Raw genomic sequence first — 6,000 nt, forward strand, 5'->3', positions numbered from 1 at the left:
AAATGACAGATTTTTGTGTCTTCTTTAGGGCCAAGCCAGTAGAAGCTTCTGGATCTACTTGAGAGGGAGCTGGCCTATCTACTTGTTATATGTTGTTCCTGTTGAACAGCCTGATCCTACTGTCTCCTGAAGTTTGAGAGACTTGAGTAGGGCTAGGAGCCAGAACAGGAAGCCAAGTATGCACCAGGAAGGGGCCTGGCTCCCCAGGATCAGCAGTAGGACAACACTTAGAGATTCCTTGAAGCCTGAGAGGGCTTTCTGGTGCTGTGGAAATCTTCAGAGTCCTGGACATGAGACATTTCAATGCTTTTGATGCCTTGAGTCTACAGAGAGGACACCTGGAAAACTAACACTGAGCCTCCTTGAGATGGCAGTTTTCTTCTCCTCTCTGCTATCTGGAGACCCTCCTCTGCTCTGGAGCTGCCAACAAAGCAGGCCAGACTCAGCCACACCAGCCCATGCTCCAGGCCTCTGCATTTCAATGGGTGTCTACTCCCAGAACCCCAGCCTAACAAAAGCTTCTAAGGCTGCACCATCCCATGCGGTAGCCGCTGGCCACCAGTGACCATTTAAATTTAAATTAAGATAAAATACAAATTCCAGTTTCTCAGTTGCACTAATCACATTTCAAATGCTCGATAGTCATTTGGGGCCAGGGGCTACTGAATTGGGTAGCACAGATATAGAGCATTTCCATCATCACAGAATGTTCTATTGGATGGTGCTTCTCTCCACTGTGTGTCTGGAAAGCCACTATGGACAGATGGATCCACAACAAAAATAATAAATAACAAGCCTAAAGTTAGATGAAAGGGGCAAAGAATGTATATTTCCTTTCATGTAAGATGGGAATGAGCTAAAATCATTAATTGAAAGACAGAAAAGTTCAGAATGAGTTGAAAAATATACAATAGGTTTTCCATAAGAAATACATGCACTACACAGTGGCCAAGAAAGGTTGCAAAGTTCTTGTAGATGCAGGATGATCATGTGGTATGGACTTCATGTAGCTGCTTATTATGTAATTTTACGAGGGATGTTATGAAGCTGTGGTTTTAGAGTAGAATACAGATTGGGCTTGGGGTTCATGCTAAAGGAAATGAACAGACTTGGGAACAAAAGGCATCACTATCTTTCTGTGATTCTCACTGGGAACATTATTGTGCCAGAGGTGAGGGAAGCAGGAGAGAGAAACAGAGAATCGGTCTCTCTAGAATATGTCTTGTGGAGGAGGCTGACTTCCAACCAGCTGGAAAGAACGCGGGGGACGGGGGCAGCTGGTAGGCTCCTTCTCTGGGAGAATTTACCCTGCCTGCCAGTCCCCTTACAGCTCACCAAGGGGCCTGTCCCAGCAGGGCCATTAGAAGGCAGGGCCCCCTTGGGAGACATCAGATCTTTCTACCCACTCTAGTGCCATCTCTCTGGGGGCTGGGAGAAGCAGTTGAGGCTCATCCACCCTGATTACTCTCCTAGGAGCCCTCCAGACCCAACATGTGATTTCCATTTGTGTTACCAGTCCATTCTCAGGCCATATGCCTTAGGATAGACCCAGTATATGAAACCTCCTCTTCCTCTGATGTTTCCCCAGCTTTTATATGTTCTTGGGAGATTACAATATAGACAACAGTAGGAATTGAAAATTTTGGAAGTATTCTTTAGCCATTACGTAATATAAATCTATCATAAGTGAACTAAGAAATTTAAGTAAACGTGATGTGCATACGAGTATTTTCTTAGGAGGGGCGCCTGGGTGGCTCAGTCAGTTAAGCAACTGCCTTCCACTCAGGTCATGATCCTGGGGTCCCCAGATTGAGCTCTGTGTCGACTCCCTGCTCAGTGGGGAGTCTGCTTCTCCCTCTCCCTCTGCTCCTACCCCTGCTCATGCTCTCTCTCTCTCTCTCACTCACTCACTCTCGCTCTCTCTCTCTCAAACAAATAGATAAAATCTTGAAAAAAAGAGAGTATTTTCTTAGGATGCAAATGCAGAGGAAAAACAAACACTTGATGTTGGAAGCAAAGTATGCTTGTTTTTGGTCAGCCTTTTCCTTGGACCTAAGTCTGTGATGGCCCCAGAACAGATATTCAATACATGGCATTAAATTAATGTCATTTAGGGAAATGAATTATATCCAGAAAGCTGTATCTTAATTAGAAAAATAATTCAAAGTTGTGTGAGCTAAAATTATAAAACTTGAGCTAAAAGCTGAAATGAAGTGTACCAATTAGAATCATATAAGCAAATAGGCTTCTTTTGTGTTTCTTTTTTTGTAGTGCTTGAAAGTGTGAGTAGAAGGCTGTGAGGTTCACAAACTGAAAACCTAAAATAACCTAGGGGTTTTGCATTAACTTTTACTTTTTCTCCTCCAGTCTAAGATACATTGGATTGCAGCCTGGAGTTCTAGTCAGAGGGATGACAGATCTTCATATTAAACACAGGCAGAGAGTAAGTGACAACTAAGTTCCCATTCTTTTAAAAAACTGAGCATTTACTTCCTGAGTTTGCCAATATTAGAGGGTGGGCAAGGGAATGTGTGCTCTGAGTGTTATCGTAGTCATGTATGAGTGTGACAGACTCTGCCTCTTTAATAGGTTGGATTTGTCATGCACGTGTACTCAGGAGAGTTTATTCTGGCTGAGATCATTCCCCACTCTTTTTGAAGGGTGTAATCAGAAGAGAAGTCCTTCCAGCACAAATCTATGACCATCTGCAGGCAGATACTGCAGTGGCCTTTGAATTGGAAGGTGGTAGAACAGTAACATCAGTGGACCAAAGGCGTTTTATGACACTTTGCCACGTTATTTCTTTTTTCAGAAAGACAGCAGTAATAGAATGTAAGACAGTCCTCACAAATTTCTGTTGTGTGTGGTGTTAGACAAACATTGGACCTTTGGGGTTTGTCTTGTTGGCATGGATGCATTGATACCTGGGGACCTGGTAAAACCAAACAGTATTTTTCACTTTCTTAACTATCCTTACTCAAAAATGCTTTAAGCGGGTCATCATCTGGCAGATTCAGGGAACATGGTCACGGAGAGTCCCAGGTGCTGATGGAGACTGGGGCTGTGGGAACTTAGTAATCAGGAAATTTTGAGCCCTTCCCAAACACCCTGTATCTCTTCTCACTGAACTTAGCTAAGTTCATCACATTCCTGTCTGTGGTCCCGGGCAGTCTTCCTGCTGGGAAGACGCTCCGGACTTCATTCTCTGCCTTTTGTTGGGTGTTCTTCCAGATTCCTAGAATTGGCTGTAAAATAACATATTACCATTAGGTGTCGCTGTCTAACATATAATGTACTTCGTAAAACTACAAGATTACAATTTATTTAAAAAAATCATCCAGTTGGTATTGTAGGACATGAACTCTGTAGATTTTTTTTTTTAAAGATTTTATTTAAGTAAATAAAAGAGAGAGAGAGAGAGAGGCAGAGGGAGAAGCAGGCTCCCTTGGAGCAGGGAGCCCAATGTGGGACTCGATCCCAGGACTCTGGGATCATGACCTGAGCCGAAGGCAGACGCTTAACCGTCTGAGCCACCCAGGCGCCCGAACTCCGTAGATTTTGAAAACAATTTTTTTTCTTGCAATAAGAACTAATTTCAGGTATAATAACTGGGAAATTTTCAGTCAGAATTTTTTAAGTAAATAAAGTTTGAAAGTTGATTTTATTTGCTGAAGAGATTGCAAGAGAAAATCTAGACCTTTTAGCTGGCATTTAAAGCTTTCCTTGACTTGGTTCAAGCCTACATTTCCAAAATTACATCTTCTGTCTGTAAGTACCTCCCCCCTCAGTCAAATTATGCCATTTGCCATTCTTTGGATAGTCTTATCTTTTTCCATTCTATTCCATTTACTAGTAGTGTCCTCTCATCTCCCATTATCATCTTTTCAAAACCTACTTGCTCTTACAGATAAGCTCAGATACTAAGTTCTCTATGAAACTTTTCTTAATCTTGGGTGGAAGCACGTATTTCTACTTCTGTATCACTTGGCCATTTTATCGTGCTTCTTGTACAGCATTTTGTAAACACTAGCTAAAATGATATTTATTTCTGTTTTATCATGAAAGCAAGGACTGTGATATAATTACCACAAAGCCTACAAGGGTGCTTAGGATAAAGGTTAGTAAATGGAAATTATGTTAGTTAAGTAAGTGAATTAATAATAAAAAAATAGATACAGGAAAATTTGATTCCAGTTCACTTTTGAAGCATTGCAGATTCACTGGGCACTGGAAAGTGGCCATGCAATGATAATTAAAGAGTAATGATAACTGGCAAGGTATCAATTTATGAAGAAATACATCCTACACAGTGCTGTAGGGAGCCAATCAGTACAATTGATTTATTGGCCATGATAATTGATGATATGAGAAAGTAAACAGCTCATCAATCCTTTAGCATCTGTATTTAGAACATCATGCTTTTTAGTCATGCTCTTGTGCATAAGAATACAGTTAGAAATACAATCTACTCTGTGTGTGTTCAATTAAGAAGATGTTTTTCCTCTGTCATACTCATGATGAAAATGAGGGACGGGTTGCTTAGAGGAGAGGATGGAAAGTCTATCAAGGTAAAAATTAAGGAGACAGAAGTTTGAGCTCATCCTTTAGCAACTCAGTCTATCAGGAAGAGGTGAAGACCAAACTGCCCATCAACAAGAGTTTTTCTTATTACTCTTGGCTTTTGTAATCGTTACTGGTAACCATGTTTGCTAGCCTATTTTGTTGCTTGTGTGGAAGAAGGCTTATTCCATCATAGCCAAAAAGTTGATAAACTGTCCCAGTAAGCAGAGATTCTATGAATCCTGACAGCCCCCAAATGTTCAACTGACTACCCATACTCACTGGGACTTGTCCTCTAACTTGTGGTACAGTATTGAGTGAACTGGCTTTATTTTAATTTAAAAAGTTACAAGAAACCACTTACAGAGAGTGGAATGGTTATACATTTTTTAAATTTTATTTATTTTATTTAGAGAGAGAGGTGAGTGGTTGGAGGGGCAGAGGAAGAGGGAGAGAAAGAATCTTCGGCAGACTCCACACTGAGTGCCGAGCCCGATGTAGGGCTCAATCCCACAACCCCAAGATCATGACCTGAGCTGCAATCAAGAGTTGGACACTCAATGGACTGAACCACCCAGGAACCCCAACAGTTATACATTTTGTTTGATGAATTTACCCAGGAGAGAATAAAGGTTAGCTAATTATGCATGTTTTTGATATTATTTCCATCTCCTTTTATACTCCTCCATCTTGAGGATGTTTCTTAAAAATAACCTAAAACAACCTTTAAAAAAAGTTTTGTGTGTTTGGGGAAATACATACAGAGATTTTTAACGTGTGATGGTGATCAACTAGTTACATTTGATTTACCTCCTAACCTTCCCATTGAGATATTTATGAAAGTGCATGCCATTGCTGAGGCAAAATGTCGTGGAAACATAAAAATGATTTTCTGATTTGGCAACATCTGGGGGAATTGCCTCTATTGTGTGGATGATCACAAACTGAGGGTTGCTGGGGGAGAGGTGGGTGGGGGAATGGGGTCACTGAGTGATGGACATTAAAGAGGGCAAGTGATGTAATGAGCACTGGGTGTTATATGCAACTGATGAATCACTGAACTCTACCTCTGAAATTAATAATAAATACACTATATGTTAACTAATTGAATTTAAATAAAATTAAACTAAAAAATAAAATAAAATGGAATAAAATAAACAGAGCAATGCTCTCTTCAAAAAAAAAAAAAAAGAACCTTGATCTGTGTATCACCACCAAGGAAGTAGTAGGAAAAAGCAACTGCCCATGTGCTGTGTTCTATCTCAAATAACTGTCACAGTCAGGAGACTCCTTCTGTCCTGGATCACAGTTGCTTTCTAATGTGGCTGAAGCTATTCCTTTGTCTCTAGTCAGGACCTTGGGAAAATCTACAAGATATATATATATGTGTGTGTATATATATATATGTATATATATATATATACACCATCTGTCTGGGCT

General features: G+C 40.6%; 1 long non-coding RNA gene across 3 annotated transcripts in view; it reads left to right on the top strand.

Moving 5' to 3' along the window:
- The window catches only part of LOC112821859 (uncharacterized), a 31,208-nt gene extending 25,872 nt beyond the window's left edge, over positions 1-5,336 (top strand). For all 3 annotated transcript variants that reach the window (XR_012378972.1, XR_012378971.1, XR_003207568.2), the window contains 2 exons: positions 2,368-2,443; positions 4,974-5,336. This is a non-coding gene — a long non-coding RNA (uncharacterized lncRNA). The remainder of the gene's footprint in view (positions 1-2,367; positions 2,444-4,973) is intronic.
- The last annotated feature ends 664 nt before the right edge of the window (positions 5,337-6,000 follow it).

Source organism: Callorhinus ursinus, unplaced genomic scaffold, assembly GCF_003265705.2.
Source record: "Callorhinus ursinus isolate GAN/ISIS: 27379988/994484 unplaced genomic scaffold, GSC_fseal_2.0 scaffold8, whole genome shotgun sequence".
NCBI lineage: Eukaryota > Metazoa > Chordata > Mammalia > Carnivora > Otariidae > Callorhinus > Callorhinus ursinus.